Source organism: Lathyrus oleraceus, chromosome 4, assembly GCF_024323335.1.
Source record: "Lathyrus oleraceus cultivar Zhongwan6 chromosome 4, CAAS_Psat_ZW6_1.0, whole genome shotgun sequence".
NCBI classification, from domain to species: domain Eukaryota; kingdom Viridiplantae; phylum Streptophyta; class Magnoliopsida; order Fabales; family Fabaceae; genus Lathyrus; species Lathyrus oleraceus.
Genome location: NC_066582.1, coordinates 376,688,256 through 376,705,043, shown reverse-complemented (window position 1 = coordinate 376,705,043; position 16,788 = coordinate 376,688,256). Strand labels below are relative to the sequence as shown.

At 40.1% G+C, this 16,788-nt stretch overlaps 1 non-coding gene across 1 annotated transcript; it reads left to right on the top strand.

Annotated features, from left to right (window-relative positions):
* Positions 1–8,524: 8,524 nt before the first annotated feature.
* Positions 8,525–8,631, top strand: LOC127077852 (small nucleolar RNA R71). The gene has a single exon (XR_007787620.1). It is a non-coding gene; the product is annotated as a small nucleolar RNA R71 (small nucleolar RNA).
* The last annotated feature ends 8,157 nt before the right edge of the window (positions 8,632–16,788 follow it).

Below are 16,788 nucleotides of genomic sequence, written 5' to 3'. Positions count from 1 at the left end.
ATAATTTTGTCTTGATTTCACTCAAGGTTGATAAAATAAGCAACCTTTATATTTACTAAGTGTGTTGAATTTTTGTTATGGCTCATGAAAATTTGAGGGAATAGATAATAGAAATTTTCTCACACTAGGGACTTAATTTAGAATAAATATGTATTATAATTAATTTTTTTTTTTATATAAATTCCTAAGAAAAGGTAATAACAATGAAAAGGGAAAGATAACATACTTGAAAAGGGAGGATTTAAAGAACAAGGTTTTCCCCCCCACACTTAAATGAAACATTGTCCCCAATGTTTCAAAGAAAACAAAAGAAATACAAAAAGAAAAAGAAACTAAAGTCAATGTTGCCTTCCGCCGCGTGTTCTTAGACCTGGTGATCTTTGACGTACTTCCAAATCATCAAACCTGATGAGCAACTCAGCGAACCGCTGATCGGTTATTGCATTCCTCGCTTCCTGTTGTTGTTGCATCTGGCGCATCATCTGCATCACTTCGAGATTCTGCGCTTGCATACCATCGATAGCATCCATGATGTCGTCGTTGGTTGCTGGCCTTCTTCGTCGACGACGTCGTGAGGATGGACCAGCTGCATTATCGGAAGGGTTCAGCGGGACTGATTGTTGTGCAGGAACCTGATCACCCTGCTCCATTTCTGCAAACTCGTTTGGGGGCGCGTTTGCTTGTGTGGGCTCGGTAGCTTCGGGAGCATTCAGATCATAGATGTGGCGGTTGGGATTGGTGACATCTGTTAAGGCAATGTTGGGTAGAACAACGCTTGGGACTTCCTGGTTGTTCACCATAAGGTAATACCCTCCGCCTACCCTGTTTTTGATTAGGCGGCTGGACCGACAGTAGCTTATATCCATCAATAGGGGTGGGAGAGATTGTAAATTCTGAAGTCGATCCCCAAGATTTAAGCCAAGTGCTATGGTGGTGATTAATCCACCAATTACAAAAGGTTGACGGCCTCTAGCACATAGGGTGCGGATATGATGAAATAGGAAGGAGGCAGCGTTTACCTGTGTATCTGCTGCAAAGACGCAGTGGAGGAAAAATAATTCCTTGGCGTTGACTTTGTTGTTGTTCGGTCGACCAAAAATAGTGTTTTGCAGGATACAGATGAAGTACCGGATGGTTGGGTTATGTATATGTGAAGCAAGTAATACATCCCAGTTGTTGGTTTCCACACCGGAAATTTTTCTAAAGAGGTCGAAGGCGTTTATATGCCACTGAGAGTTCGGAGGTATCCTAGGGTGGACTTGACCTTCTACAGGGAATTGGAGCATGGTGCTCAATTAGTTTTGGGATAGGGAGTACTCGGTGTTGAACATGCGGAAGGTTGCGGTACCGGTTAAGTACTCGTCTTCACCGGTAGGAGTATTGTACGAATAGGAACTTAAAAATTCTAAGGTTAGGGATGGGTAGGTAGGTTGATTATGAGTGCAAAGAAAGGTTAAATCAGCAAGGCGGAGCATCCATTCTATACCTTGAAGTAATCCTAATTCTTGTAAACAATGTAAATCAGGATACCTGGTGGATTGGACGCCTCGCTGTTGGAAACAATCAAACTGCTCCCTTTGATAATTTTCATCTTCGGATCGGAAGATGATATTTTCGAAATCTTGGTTTCCCGCCATACCGATAAGTGGTTTGAAAAAGGTAATAAGGAGAGAAGGGAAATGAAATTGATTTTATAGAATGGTTTGTGGTGTATGAAGAAAGGTATGGTGGGTATTTATAGGAAAAAATTTGGAAGTTGGAAAGGAAGTGGTTGAAAAGTAAATAAATGTGGGTAAATGTGAATAAATGGGGAAGGTAAAAAGGTGGGATGGTGTAACGGTCGTGTCCCAACGGTTAGTAACGTTCACATAGTCAGAAGGTGTCACGCTCGTGACAGGGATGTTACGGGCGTCACAGGCACTTGGTGTGACGACCGTAATGGATTGTGTGACGCTCATCACACAGTCATTCTTGCAACGTACGTTGTTTTTATCATTATACTTTATTGTTGTTATTTTGTTATGCATATGTTTATTTTATTTTGCTATTGTGATACTTTTAAATTGCCTTGCATGCTATTCTACTTTCCTAATATATATATATCTTTAATAAGTCATGTAGGTAGCAACAGTAGAAAGCATTATTGATAGATATTTGCATAAGTTATAATAAAAATAAATCAATAGCTTCATAAAATAATCATAATGTAACATTGGAAGACAAAAGCAAACATGCGAAAGAAAAACAAATACTAAAATAATTTGAAACAAAATTAATGAATAACCTAAACTAAAACTAAGTAACTAAGAAAAACACTTCTATCCATCTGCATAATCTCTGGCCGGAGGAGCAAAGGAATTAACACGGTTTAGCAACTCGTGGAACTGATTTGTCATACTGTTCATGTATCCCAGAAATTCTTGTCCCATGTTAGCTAACTCTTCTCTGAGGGCGTCCTGTTCTGACATCAAAGCCTGAATGGTGGTGTTATAATTAGCTCCGGGCACATGATGTCTAAGATCGGGTATTGTCGATTCTTCGGTCGGGACAGGTTGAGGAGGAGGATCAATATCATAATAGTCAGATGGTGTCTGAGGGTCAGATTCAGCATAAGGGATCTGGTCGTTACAAATCTCATAGTCCTGGATGGATTCAGTAGATCTAGCAGGAGAGGGTGTTGCGTTCAGATTGTAGAGCCAGATATTGTGGTTATGAACACTAGTCCTTAGACTAGGCAAGGTGAATAGGCAAAGAACTTGGTTGTTAATTATAAGCTCAAACTCTTCAGACCCTAGGTTTGCTAAACATAGTGTTGAAGAGGAAGGGTATACTCACAGTCGCAATGCCACAGAAAGGGCTTAAGTCAAGCATAGGTTGACGTAATCCGATAGCATTACCAATCATGGTTATCAAGCCGCCTATTTGAATTGGTGCTCGTTCATCTTGGATAAGGCGGTCAAAATTTGTCAACATAAAAGTGGCACCGTTTACTGGACGGTTCTGGGAAGCACAAAATATGATGAAGAGTTCATCACGTGAAACTAAGGTACTGTTTGACTTCTTCCCAAATAAGGTGTGGGTCAGGATCTTATGGAAATAACGAAAGGCCGGGTTATGTATGTTTCCAAAAAGAAACTCATGTTCCTCGGGATCGTCATTTCCAGTCAAGCTTCCCCAAAAGTGTTCAAGTTCTCTGTATTCAAAAAGTTCTTCTTGGCTTACTGTGAATGTATCAAGGGAGGTAGGGAAACCTAAAAGGTTGGTAAAGTCTTGGATGTTAAATTGATACTCCATGTTGAACATTCTGAACTGAATGAAACCTCTGCTTATTCCTTTTCCATGGCTGGGTATATAGACCAGAGAACTAAGGAATTCTAGAGTCAGTCTCCGATAAGTGGCGAATTGTCTACGGATAGGAGTGGTTTCCCACCCTATTTGACTCAGCAAATACAAGACACTCTCTCTTAGTCCAAGGGCAGTCATTGCCCAATCATCAGCATACAAACTAGGTAGCATCTCTCTTTCTGCTAGTTCCTCAAACCTTTGTTTCTGAGCTTTCCCTCTGAATTTGATACCCATACGATCAATTTGTCCCATCAGGTTAGTGTTAGCTAGAGAAACGAAAAACAAGAGTTTTAGTCAGGGTTTGGCCAAATGCCGAAAGAATAGAAGAAGAAAAATTAAAATAGATTAAGAATGAATACTAAATAAAATTTAAAAGAATAATTAAGTAAGAAATGAAAATATAAATATTTGTGGGTTGTCTCCCACTAAGCGCTTTGTTTAATGTCGCAAGCTCGACAATAAACTATCAAATATAATCTATAAAATTTGGGGGCACTACGTCTAAGTGCAGGACTTGTGAATCTTCAAGGTTCTTTGTATGATGATAATGTTTTAGACGCTGCCCGTTTACGATAAACGGTTCAATGGATTTTCCTTTAATTTCCACCGCTCCACTGGGGAAAACATTAGTAATTCGAAAAGGACCTGACCATCTAGATCGTAGTTTTCCCGGGAATAACTTTAGCCTAGAGTTGAATAACAGGACTGTATCGCCTTGTTCGAAGATTTTCCTTGATATGTGCTTGTCATGCCATTGTTTTGTTCTTTCTTTGTAGATTCTGGCATTCTCGTAAGCGTCTCGTCTGAGTTCCTCTAATTCGTTTATATCAAGGATTCGCTTTTCACCGGTGGCTTTATAGTTTAAATTTAGATTTTTAATAGCCCAGTAGGCCTTATGTTCCAATTCTACCGGGAGGTGGCAAGATTTTCCATAAATAAGCTTAAATGGGGTTGTCCCTATGGGAGTTTTGTAAGCAGTTCGATACGTCCATAAAGCTTCTGGTAATTTCAATGACCAGTCTTTCCTTGAGGTGGTGACTGTTTTTTCTAAAATTCGTTTGATTTCTCTGTTGGACACTTCCACTTGCCCACTGGTTTGAGGGTGGTAAGGTGTCGCTACTCTATGCCTTACGCCATACTTAAACAGTAGTTTTTCGAGTACCTTGGATATGAAATGCGATCCACCATCACTGACTACTATTCTCGGAACACCAAATCTTGGAAATATTATATTCTTAAAGAGTCTAGTTACTACTCGTGTGTCGTTTGTTGGAGAAGCTATAACTTCAATCCATTTTGATACGTAGTCAACCGCTACGAGTATGTACTTGTTACCGAAAGAAGATGGAAAAGGTCCCATGAAGTCTATTCCCCACACGTCGAAAATCTCTACTTCCAAAATGCCCTTTTGTGGCATTTCGTCACGTCTAGATATGTTTCCTGTGCGTTGACATCTATCACATTTCTTGATAGCCGCATGCACATCCTTCCATATGTTTGGCCAATAAAGACCGGCTTGTAAGATTTTGGAGCAGGTCTTGGATGTACTTGCATGTCCACCATAAGGAGCGGAGTGGCAGTGTTGGATTATATTTTCTACCTCTTCTTCAGGTATACACCGACGGAAAATACCGTCGGGGCCTCTTTTGAAAAGTAAAGGGTCATCCCAGTAATAGTGTTTTATGTCATAGAAGAATCGTTTCTTTTGCTGGTAGGATAAAGTAGGTGGAACTATTCCGGCAGCTAAATAATTGACGAGATCAGCGTACCATGGTGTAACACATATAGCTAAGGTGGTTTCTACCTGTTTATCAGCTTTATTTTCTTCCAAAGTAGCTATAAGTTTATCGTACGAGAAATCATCGTTGATCGATGTTGTTTCCGGTTCCAGGTTTTCAAGTCTAGAGAGGTGATCTGCTACTACGTTTTCAGTTCCTTTTTTATCTTTGATTTCCAAATCGAACTCTTGTAGAAACAGGATCCACCTTAGGAGTCTAGGTTTAGCATCCTTTTTTGTTAAGAGGTACTTGATAGCAGCGTGGTCGGTGTAAATGATTATTTTGGCTCCGACCAAGTAAGAACGAAATTTATTTAGTGCAAACACTACTGCTAATAGTTCTTTCTCGGTTGTGGCGTAATTCATTTGTGCTTCATCTAGAGTTCTACTTGCGTAATATATGACGTGAAGCTTTTTATCCTCTCGTTGTCCTAAAACAGCGCCCACGGCGTAATCACTGGCATCACACATTATTTCGAATGGTTCGTTCCAATCTGGTGTTTGCATTATGGGCGCGGAGATCAATGCTTGTTTAAGCGTTTGGAATGCTTCTAAACATTTGTTGTCGAAGATGAATTCAGCATCTTTCATCAATAGTCCGGTCAAAGGTTTAGTTATTTTAGAGAAGTCTTTAATTTATCGTCGGTAAAAACCGTTTTCGGAGGTTGAAGGTTTTCGATTACCTCTATTTTGGCTTTGTCTACTTCAATTCCTCTATTTGAAATGATATGTCCTAAAACAATTCCTTCTTGTACCATAAAGTGACATTTTTCCCAATTAAGTACTAGGTTTACTTTTACACATCGTTCCAGAACTTTTTCTAGGTTTTCAAGACATTCTTCAAAGCTTTGCCCGCATACGGAAAAGTCATCCATAAATACTTCCATGATATTTTCGAGAAAATCGGCGAATATTGCCATCATGCACCTTTGGAAGGTTGCGGGAGCATTGCACAAGCCAAACGACATTCGTCTATAAGCGAAAGTGCCAAAAGGACACGTGAATGTTGTCTTTTCTTGGTCATCAGGATGAATTGGTATTTGAAAGAAGCCTGAGTAACCGTCTAGATAGCAGAAATGAGAATGTTTTGCTAATCGTTCTAACATCTGGTCAATGAATGGTAAAGGGAAATGATCTTTTCGGGTTGCTTTGTTTAGTTTCCTATAGTCAATGCACATTCTCCATCCCGATTCGATTCGTTTAGTTATAGTTTCCCCTTTTTCATTTTCAATAACTGTTATACCTCCTTTCTTCGGTACCACGTGTACCGGACTAACCCATTTGCTATCAGATATAGGATATATGATACCTGCCTCTAATAACTTGGTTACTTCCTTCTTCACTACCTCACTCAGGATCGGGTTCAGTCTCCTCTGATGTTCCCTAGAAGTTTTACAGTCTTCTTCTAGCATGATGCGGTGCATACAAATAGAAGGACTTATTCCTTTAAGGTCGGTCATGTTGTATCCTAGTGTGGTTGGATATTTTCTTAAGATATGCAGGAGTTTTTCGGTTTCGAGTTTTCCTAGGTCTGCATTAACTATCACTGGTCGTTCAAGTTCTAAGTCTAGGAATTCATATCTCAGATTTTTGGGAAGTGTTTTCAGGTCTAAGGTTGGTTTCTTAAGGTATTGCGTAGGATCCGGTGTTATTGCTAAACATTGGTTGAGTTTGTCTTCTACAAGATAGTAAGACGATTTGTCCTTTTCTAACTCTGTTTCTTTTATGCATTCATCGATGATATCCATGAAGTAACATGTGTCATCTATTGCAGGTGCTTTCAAAAATTGGGAAAGAATGAACTCAATTTTCTCTTCTCCTACTTCGAAAGTGAGTCGTCCTCGTTTTACGTCTATGATCGCACCGGCAGTTGCTAAGAATGGTCTTCCCAATATAATGGGTGTAACTTCGTCTTCTCTAATGTCCATAATTATAAAATCGGTTGGGATGTAGAATTGACCTATGCGCACGGGAGCTTTTTCAAGAATTCCTACAGGATATCTAACAGAACGATCTGCTAGTTGCACAGACATTTTAGTTGGTCTTAATTCTCCCATTTCAAGTTTCTTGCATATGGATAAGGGCATAACACTAATACCGGCTCCTAAATCGCATAAGGCTTTATCTATGACAAATTTTCCTATGTGACAGGGTATAGAGAAACTACCTGGATCTTTAAGTTTAGGAGGCATATTCTGGATTATAGCGCTACATTCAGCAGTGAGTGTAACAGTTTCGCTATCTTCAAGTTTCCTTTTATTAGAAAGAATTTCTTTTAAGAACTTAGCATATGAGGGCATCTGCATAATAGCTTCTGTAAATGGAATTGTGACGTTTAACTGTTTCAGTAGGTCAACAAATTTTTTAAATTGGCCCGCATCTTTGGTTTTAATAAGCCTTTGGGGGTAAGGGATAGGTGGTGGAGGTACATAAGGTTCTTTCTTTTCTACGGTTTCCTTATTACTCTCTTCCTTTTCCTTAGGTGTACTTTCTTCCTCAATTGACTTCTTAGAGTTTTGGTTTTCATTTCTTGGATCTACTGGTCCTTCCACTTCCGTTCCACTTCTTAGTATGACTGCATGAGCGTGGCTTTTCGGGTTAGGTTGGGGCTGTCCAGGAAATGCACCAGTTGGGGCAGCAGTAGGCGCTTGTTGTTGAGCTACTTGTGATATTTGTGTTTCCAGCATTTTGTTATGGGTAGCCAAGGCATCTACTTTACTTGCTAGTTGTTTGATTTGTTCGCTAGTATGTACATTCTAGTTTAAGAAATCTTTATTGGTTTGCTGTTGAGAAGCTATGAAGTTCTCCATCATTATTTCCAAGTTGGATTTCCTAGGAACATTATTGTTAGGTGTAGAAGGGGTCGGCTTTTGATATCCAGGAGGTATAGCTGGGGCTTGATTTGGAGCTTGTCCTGGTGCGTATAAAGCATTATTACTCTTATAAGAAAAATTAGGATGATTCTTCCAGTTTGAGTTATAGGTGTGCGAGTAGGGATTTCCTTGAGCATAATTCACTTGTTCTGCTTGGATTCCGGTTAGGAGTTGACAATCAGCAGGAGTGTGACCTTGGATTCCACAGACTTCGCAATTTTGAGTTGCGGCAACCACGGTGGTTGGAGGTGATACATTCAAACTTTCAATTTTCTGGGCCAGGGCTTCCACTTTTGCATTAACATGATCAAGGCTACTTATCTCGTACATGCCACTTTTCGTTTGAGGTTTCTCTACCGTTGCTCGGCCGCTTCCCCATTGATAATGATTTTGAGCCATGCTTTCGATAAGTTGATAAGCATCGGCATAAGGTTTATCCATAAGTGCACCACCTGCTGCGGCGTCTATTGTTAACCTTGTGTTGTACAAGAGACCATTGTAGAAGGTATGAATCACTAACCAGTCCTCTAAACCATGGTGTGGACAAAGTCTCATCATGTCTTTGTATCTTTCCCATGCTTCGAAAAGAGACTCGTTATCTTTCTGTTTAAATCCATTTATCTGGGCTCTCAACATAGCTGTTTTGCTTGGAGGAAAATATCGGGCAAGGAAGACTTTCTTCAACTCGTTCCATGTGGTAACTGAGTTGGAAGGAAGAGACTGAAGCCATCTTCTAGCTTTATCTCTTAACGAGAAAGGAAAAAGGCGAAGTCGAATTGCCTCTGAAGTGACACCATTAGCTTTAACAGTATCAGCGTATTGGACAAATACGGATAAATGAAGGTTTGGATCCTCGGTAGGATTTCCAGAGAATTGATTATGTTGCACTGCCTGCAACAGAGAAGGTTTAAGTTCGAAGTTGTTTGCTTCGATTGCGGGTGGAGCAATACTCGAATGCGGCTCATCTTGCGATGGAGCGGCGTAATCTCGAAGAGCACGAGCTGGTTCTGCCATCTCGGGTATTGGTGAAGGAAGAAGATTTTTTAGGTCGGGCACTTCGATAGGAGGGAGATTGTTTGCAGCACGATATTCCCGAATTCATCGTAAGACTCGGAGATATAGTTTGATGTCGTTGATTCGTAAGTAAAACGGCTCGCCTTGTGAGCGAGTGTGTGGCATACAAATCAACGAAAGAAAGAAAAGAAAAAAATAAAAATTGCCTTAGTCTCTACAGCGTAACAGAAGAGTTATGATATCGACTAAACAAAAGTCCCCGGCAACGGCGCCAAAAACTTGATCGCGACTTTGTGAGTCGAATGGGGTACTAACTGCAAGTGCACAGTTCTATCGCGTAGTTTTAAAAGATATCGATCCCACAGGGACTTAGGAATCGATATACCGTTTTCTAAGGTTACTTCGTAAAGCTAAGGCGGATGATATTTTGATTGTTTCGGGGGAAAAGTTAAAACTAAAATAAGATCTAAACTAAGTATCAATTAAGCGGATATCGGTATGTAGTTCGTCGTAATTAGGGAATCAAATCTTCGTTGGTTTCTTGGTTTTAAAATAAATCTTTTCAGTAGACACTATTGATTAAAAACCTTTTCTCAAACTCTCGCTCTGTTGAATAGACTATGACTTTATATTAACGTAGCTGTCACTTATTAGTTAAGTCCAAAATCACTTTTTGAAAACAATAGAATCTATAGAAACTCTTTTTAAGAAAATACTAATCGTTTAAACACCCTCGTCTCAAACTCTCGCTCTGTTGACTTAGATTATATAATTAAATTCAAATGCTTAACTCTCGTCCTCACATTTAACTTTTAAAAATACTTTTTGAAAAAGATTAGAATTTAATTAACTCTAAAAATTGCTTTCGCCCTGATCTAGAATTAATGCCCAATTTACACTGTCCAGTTAAAAACTCAAACTTTCGTTCTATTGATTTTAACTTCTTTAGTCTTTTACTCTCGTACAAAAACCTTGGTATTAAACCTGTAAATTGAGACCATAAAAAGAGTGATTTTATTTTTAAGCGTAATTAAACCAACTTAGTTTTGATTCCCTCATTCCGCTTACTTTACATACCGATACCTAAATAAATTAGCCAGACATGCTAAACAGATCTAAACAATCATCATAATTAGATAGAAACATCTCAGGCAAATAATGTAAATAAACAATAAAGCAGGGCATATATAAATTCAAACAATAATTAAAGAACCTGAGTAATTAATAGCAGTCTTGAACACTCCACCACAGACCGGTTGGATTTGTTCTTGAATTCTTCAATCGGACAGGAAAATAAAAGTGAAGGAAAAAAAACCTAGGGTCTAACGTAAGGTTAGATCCGGTAAAAGATACACAATAGTTTCCGGTGTAGAAACTATTGTGTGAAAAATTAATTAAGTGCTGAAAGGTTGACTGAAAAGAAAATAGAAATTGCAAAGAAAAGTAAAAACTGTAAAAAGGTAATGCTGTAAAATATGCTTGCACGGCTGGAAGAGAAAAAAGCACGAAAAAGAGAGAGCTGCAGGGTTTGCTCCTTTGCTCTATTTATATTATCCCAATTTGTAACGGTTTCCAAAACTCCTTCCGTAAAAGTGGTCTTCACGTTTCCCAGGTCAAGCGTAACAATAGGCTTCAACGTGCCTCTGTTGCGCTTTTGAAGCCAAAAATATAGGAGAATGGTGTGACGTCCGTCACACCATGTGTTACGCTCGTAACACAAGGCAGCAGGGCGTGACGCTCGTCACACCATGTGTGGCGCTCGTCACACCATGTGTGGCGCTCGTCACAGGCTCATCGCTAGTACTTTTGGGCTGGGCTTTGGTTTGGTGAAATTTGCTTCTCTTCATTTCTTTTTGCACCTCCTTTTCTTCCTTTTTCACTTGTGCTTCAAATAAGCTACCTGAGACAAATAAAAGGAAAAATACCAAGTAATATCGAATAAAATGAAATAAATTGAAGTGAATAATAGTATAATTTAATTAAATCAAGTCAAAAAATGTGATATTATTTCATGTTATCAGCTTTCATGTGGAATACATGAAATGCAGGGTTTGCAAGTTATGCCAAGTATGTTTGGGCTTTACGGAGGAGTGTATTTGGGGAATGCCAATGGTGATTGGGCTTAAAAAGGGTGATGGGGTGAATCGTACTGACTTTCCGATACTTGAGAAATTGGAGTTCGACGTCCAAGCAAGCGCTGAATGTATTGTTTGAGAATTCCTATTGGGGGGAGAAATGATCGGCCTAGTCCAAAGAACTGTGTGGCACCCTTGGGTTGGAAATGTGTTTTGATTACCTTTAGCAAAATTCTAAAAAGAATGTAATTCGATATTGTCTCCCTTATAGTTTTTTTTTTGAAAAAGAAAGGTCTTTTAATCGAAAATTTCCCATGTAATTTTATTTAGAAAAAAGTCATATTTCGCAGACAAAGCAGGAAAAGTAAAAATATGGAACACATGTGAGGGAACTGATTTTTATTGGCAAGTGGTTCCACAAATAGGGAATTTTGTAAAAAGGAAAGCAATTCCTAAAAGAGGTGATTGCGAAAAGAAAATGATAATTGTAATGGCAATGAAACATCTCGAGTTTCCTCCAAATTCTAACTCTGCTATAGCCTTTATGCCTTTGGTCACCCTTTGATCTTGATTTTTTTTAAGGAGGGTGATAGGATTGACTTGCTGGGTACCCACATAATTGACTCGCCAAGGAATGAAGAAGGATTCCTTGCGGGATGCAGCCTCTTGCTCTTATTAAATCCCTAATTTTTGCATAGACCCCCTTTTCGGGTTTTCAGTTTACCGGGATACCCATTTTTTGCATAAGTTGACCTTTCGGGTTTTCAACATATCGGGCTATATATATATATATATATATATATATATATATATATATATATATATATATATATATATATATATATATATATATATATATATATATTTATATATATATATATATATATATATATATATATATATTAAGCATAGTATTTTTTGATTGCATCCACATTCACCGGGGACGGAAGATCTTCACCATCCATATTTGCAAGGATAAAGGCTCCTCCGGAGAAGACCTTTCTTACAACATACGGACCTTCGTAGTTCGGCGTCCATTTTCCCCTTGGGTCAGTATGAATTGGAAGAATCTTCTTCAATACGAGGTCTCCGGCGTTTAGGTTGCGGGGGAAAACCTTTTTGTCATGTGCTCTCTTGATGCGCTTTTGATAAAGTTGGTCATGGCAGATGGCCGCTAAGCGCTTCTCATCAATGAGGTTTAGTTGGTTAAATCGAGCTTGTACCCACTCAGACTCATCAAGCTTAACATCTGTCAAAATCCTTAAGGAAGGAATCTCTACTTCGACTGGTAAGACTGCACCCATGCCGTACACAAGGGAGAAGGGAGTTGCCCCAGTGGAAGTGCGTACGGGAGTACGATAGTCGTGTAATGCGAATGGGAGCATTTCGTGTCAATCTTTGTAGGTTTCTACCATCTTTTGCACGATCTTCTTGATGTTTTTGTTAGCTGCCTCAACAGCGCCATTCATCTTAGGCCTATAAGGCGATGAGTTGTGGTGGTCGATCTTGAAATTTTGGCATAGCTCTTTCATCATTTTATTATTGAGGTTAGATCCATTATCAGTAATGATCTTGTTGGGGACCCCATAACGGCAGGTGATTTCTTTCCTGAGGAATCGAGTCACCACCTGTCTAGTAACGTTGGCGTACGAGGCTGCTTCTACCCATTTTATAAAATAGTCAATGGCTACAAGGATGAAGCGGTGTCCGTTCGAGGCAGTTGGCTCTATGCGTCCGATCACGTCAATGCCCCACATGGCGAAAGGCCACGGTGATGTTAGGACGTTAAGAGGCGTTGGCGACACATGGATCATATCAACATAGATCTGGCACTTGTGGCAGGTTTGGACGTGGCGATGACAGTCAATCTCCATAGTCATCCAGTAATATCCGGCCCTTAAAATTTTCTTCACCATAGTGCTCCCATTGGCATGCGTCCCGAAGGATCTTTCATGAATTTCCATTATAATCTGGTTTGCTTCTTGCTTGTTCACACATCTAAGAAAAACAGAATCATAATTTCTCTTGTATAATACCTCTCCACTTAAGAAGAATTTGGATGACAATTTTCGAAGATACTTCTTGTCGGTGATAGACGCGTCCGCAGGATACTCTAAGTTCTCTAAGAATTTCATGATGTCATGGAACAAAGGATGACCGTCAGCTTCGTCTTCTGCTGCTAGACAGTAAGCAGGTTCGTCCAAGTAGTTCAGGTGAAAGGACGGCGCTTCGTTCTTCCATTTAACTTTAAACATGGATGCCAAAGTTTCCAAAGCGTCAGCTAGCTGATTCTCTTCTCGAGGGATGTGGTGGAATGTAATTTCATCAAAGTAGGGGACTAGTTTCAAGACATGCTCTTTGTAAGGAATGAGCTTATGGTCTCTAGTATCCCAATCTCCTTTGACTTGGCTGATTACCAAGGTTGAGTCCCCATAGACTTCCAGGATTTTGATTCTAAGATCGATAGAAGCTTCAATACCAAAGATACAAGCCTCGTATTCGACCATATTGTTTGTACATTCAAAACATAATCGGGCGGTGAAGGGGAGGTGGAAATTAGTTGGAGAAGTGATTACTTCCCCAATGTCATTGCCATGAGCGTTAGAAGCTCCATCAAAAACCATGGTCCATCGGGATCCAGGCTCGGGTCCTTCCTCGGGACCGGGGATATTACAATCCCTAATCAACATGATATCCTCGTCGGGGAATTCTAAACGCATAGACTGATAGTCCTCCAAGGGTTGTTGTGCAAGATAATCAGACAATACACTCCCTTTGATGGCCTTTTGAGTGACATGTTAGATATCGTACTCGGTCAAAGCCATTTGCCATCGGGCTACTCTACCAGTTAGAGTCAGCTTCTCAAAGATGTATTTGACAGGATCCATCTTAGATATCAACAATGTCGTATGAGTGAGCATGTATTGTCTTAAACGTTTGGCAGCCCATGCTAGTGCGCAACAAATCTTTTCAAGCATCGAATATCTACTCTCGTAATCAGTGAACTTCTTGCTCAAATAGTATATTGCATGCTCTTTTCTACCAGTCTCGTCATGTTGGCCGAGGACACAACCCATTGATCCTTCGAGAACGGTGAGATACATGATTAATGGTCTACCAGGTACAAGAGGCATCAACACAGGAGGCTCTTGCAAATATTCCTTTATTTTCTCAAATGCGTCTTGGCAGTCATCGTTCCAAATGATGGCTTGATCCTTTCGAAGAAGTTTGAAGATTGGATCACAAGTGGCAGTGAGGTGAGATATGAACCTAGCAATGTAGTTCAATCTACCTAGGAATCCTCAGACTTCCTTCTCGGTTTTGGGTGTAGGCATAACTTCTATGGCCTTTACTTTCTCGGGATCTACTTCGATGCCACGTTGACTGACGATAAAACCTAACAATTTGCCGGATCTTACCCCAAATGTGCATTTGTTGGGATTAAGCCTTAATTTGAACTTCCTCAGCCTCTCAAACAGCTTTTCTAGATTGACAAGGTGTTCTTCTTCGGTTTGAGACTTAGCTATCATATCGTCGACATAGACCTCAATCTCTTTATGGATCATATCGTGAAAGAGAGTGACCATGGCTCGTTGGTATGTGGCGCCGACGTTCTTCAATCCAAAAGGCATCACCTTGTAGCAGAAGGTGCCCCATGGTGTTATGAAAGTGGTTTTCTCCATATCTTCTTGAGCCATGCGGATCTGGTTATAACCGGAGAAACCATCCATAAAAGAGAAAACAGAGAACTGAGCGGTATTATCTACTAGCACGTCAATGTGTGGCAGTGGAAAGTCATCTTTAGGACTTGCTCTATTTAGATTTCTATAATCTATGCACATTCTTACTTTGCCATCCTTCTTAGGTACAGGCACAATGTTAGCTATCCATTGAGGATAATTGGAGACCACTAGGAAGCCGGCATTGAGCTGCTTTTGTACCTCCTCCTTGATTTTCATAGCCATGTCGGGACGGTTCCTTCGTATTTTTTGCTTTACTGGAGGGAATTCTTCTTTAAGGGGTAGATGATGGACCACAATGTCAGTATTGAGGCCGGGCATATCTTGGTATGACCATGCAAACACATCTTTGTATTCCTTCAAGAGCTCAATTATTTTTTTCTTCACCTCGTCTTGTAGAGCGGAGCCGACTCGGACTTCTTTCGCTTCCTCATTTGTCCCAAGGTTAATCACTTCCACTGATTCTTCGTGCGGCTGGATGACTTTTTCCTCCTGCTTGAGAAGCCTTGCCAATTCTTCTGGGAGTTCGGCTTCTTCCTCACACTCTTCATCAGCTTGATTAATCGGGTTGTCAAAGTCGTATGGGACTGTAGCAGAATTGTCATTGGTGGTTGTCGAGGATGATCTACATGATTTAAGGTCCACGCTTTTATTGGTATGAAAGAAAGGATGATTTGAAAAGATTTAAAAAAAAAAAGAGAAATGCCATTTTTAAAAAAGGTGAAAGAAATAAATGAAAGGCAAGGATCTCAAAATTGATTGCGAACATGAACCCTTTTTCATTAATGATTAATAAGGAAATTTGATGAGGCCCTACAAATGATTCCCCCATGCCTTGAGCTTGACATGGGTTCTTTTGATAAAAAGGAAGGGAAACAACATTGGGAATTACATTTCAATCAAGGTCACTTTAGGTATTTCAAACACGGTCCATTTGGTGGCACCATTTCCATCAGTCTTTGTGAAGATCAACCCATCATCTTCTTCTTCTTCTTCTTCTTCTTCCATGGCACAAATACGGTTGTCATCCAGGTAACCAACACTTGAGAATTTTTCGGATAGCGGGAGCACTGATCCCCTTGTAGCTATCGGCGCGGGCTTCTTCAAATTCTGGGAGTTGTATCCCAAACCGGTGCGGTCCTTGTTGGCAGGAAGTTCAAGCAATCTTCCCCATCCTTGGGGGTGTCCATCCTTGGGGGTGTCCATCCTTTATGATTGTCAGGGCGTCTTTAAGAGATGCCATGGGAGATTCAGCATCTTTTGATTCATCCCTTGCTGGGCAAACCATTTCAACATTGATAACTTCAAATGATCGGAATGGGACTTCCCTTATCTCCCCTTCTCCTTCAATGTATCGGAAAGATGCGAGGTGACTTACCACAATGTCCTCCTCACCCTCGACAACAACTAGTTTATCATCAGCTAAGAATTTCAATTTTTGGTGGAGCGTTGAAGTGACTGCACCAGCTGAATGGATCCAAGGCCTCCCAAGCAGAAAACTGTAGGTTGGATAGATATACATTACGAAGAAAGTGATGAGGAAAATATGGGGACCAATCTTCATAGGCAAATTCACCTCACCGATTACACTCCTTCTAGTCCCATCAAATGCTCTTACTATAAGCTCACTCGGCTTCATTACGAGTCCTTCAATAGTTAGTTTAGCAAAGGAGCTCTTAGGCATCACATTGAGGGAAGACCCAGTGTCTACCAAAACTCTTGATAGGACTGTGTCCACACACTCAATAGAAATATGGAGAGCCTTGTTATGATTCCTCCCCTCGGCGGGAAGCTCTTCATCACTGAAACCCAAGCTTAATCTAGTAGCGATATTGTTAACTACTCCTTCAAACTGACAAACAGATATCTCTTGCGGCACGTGAGCTGTCCTCAGAAATTTTACCAAAGCATCCCTATGGGCCTCCAAGCACATTAATAAAGACAACATTGAGATCTTCGAGGGT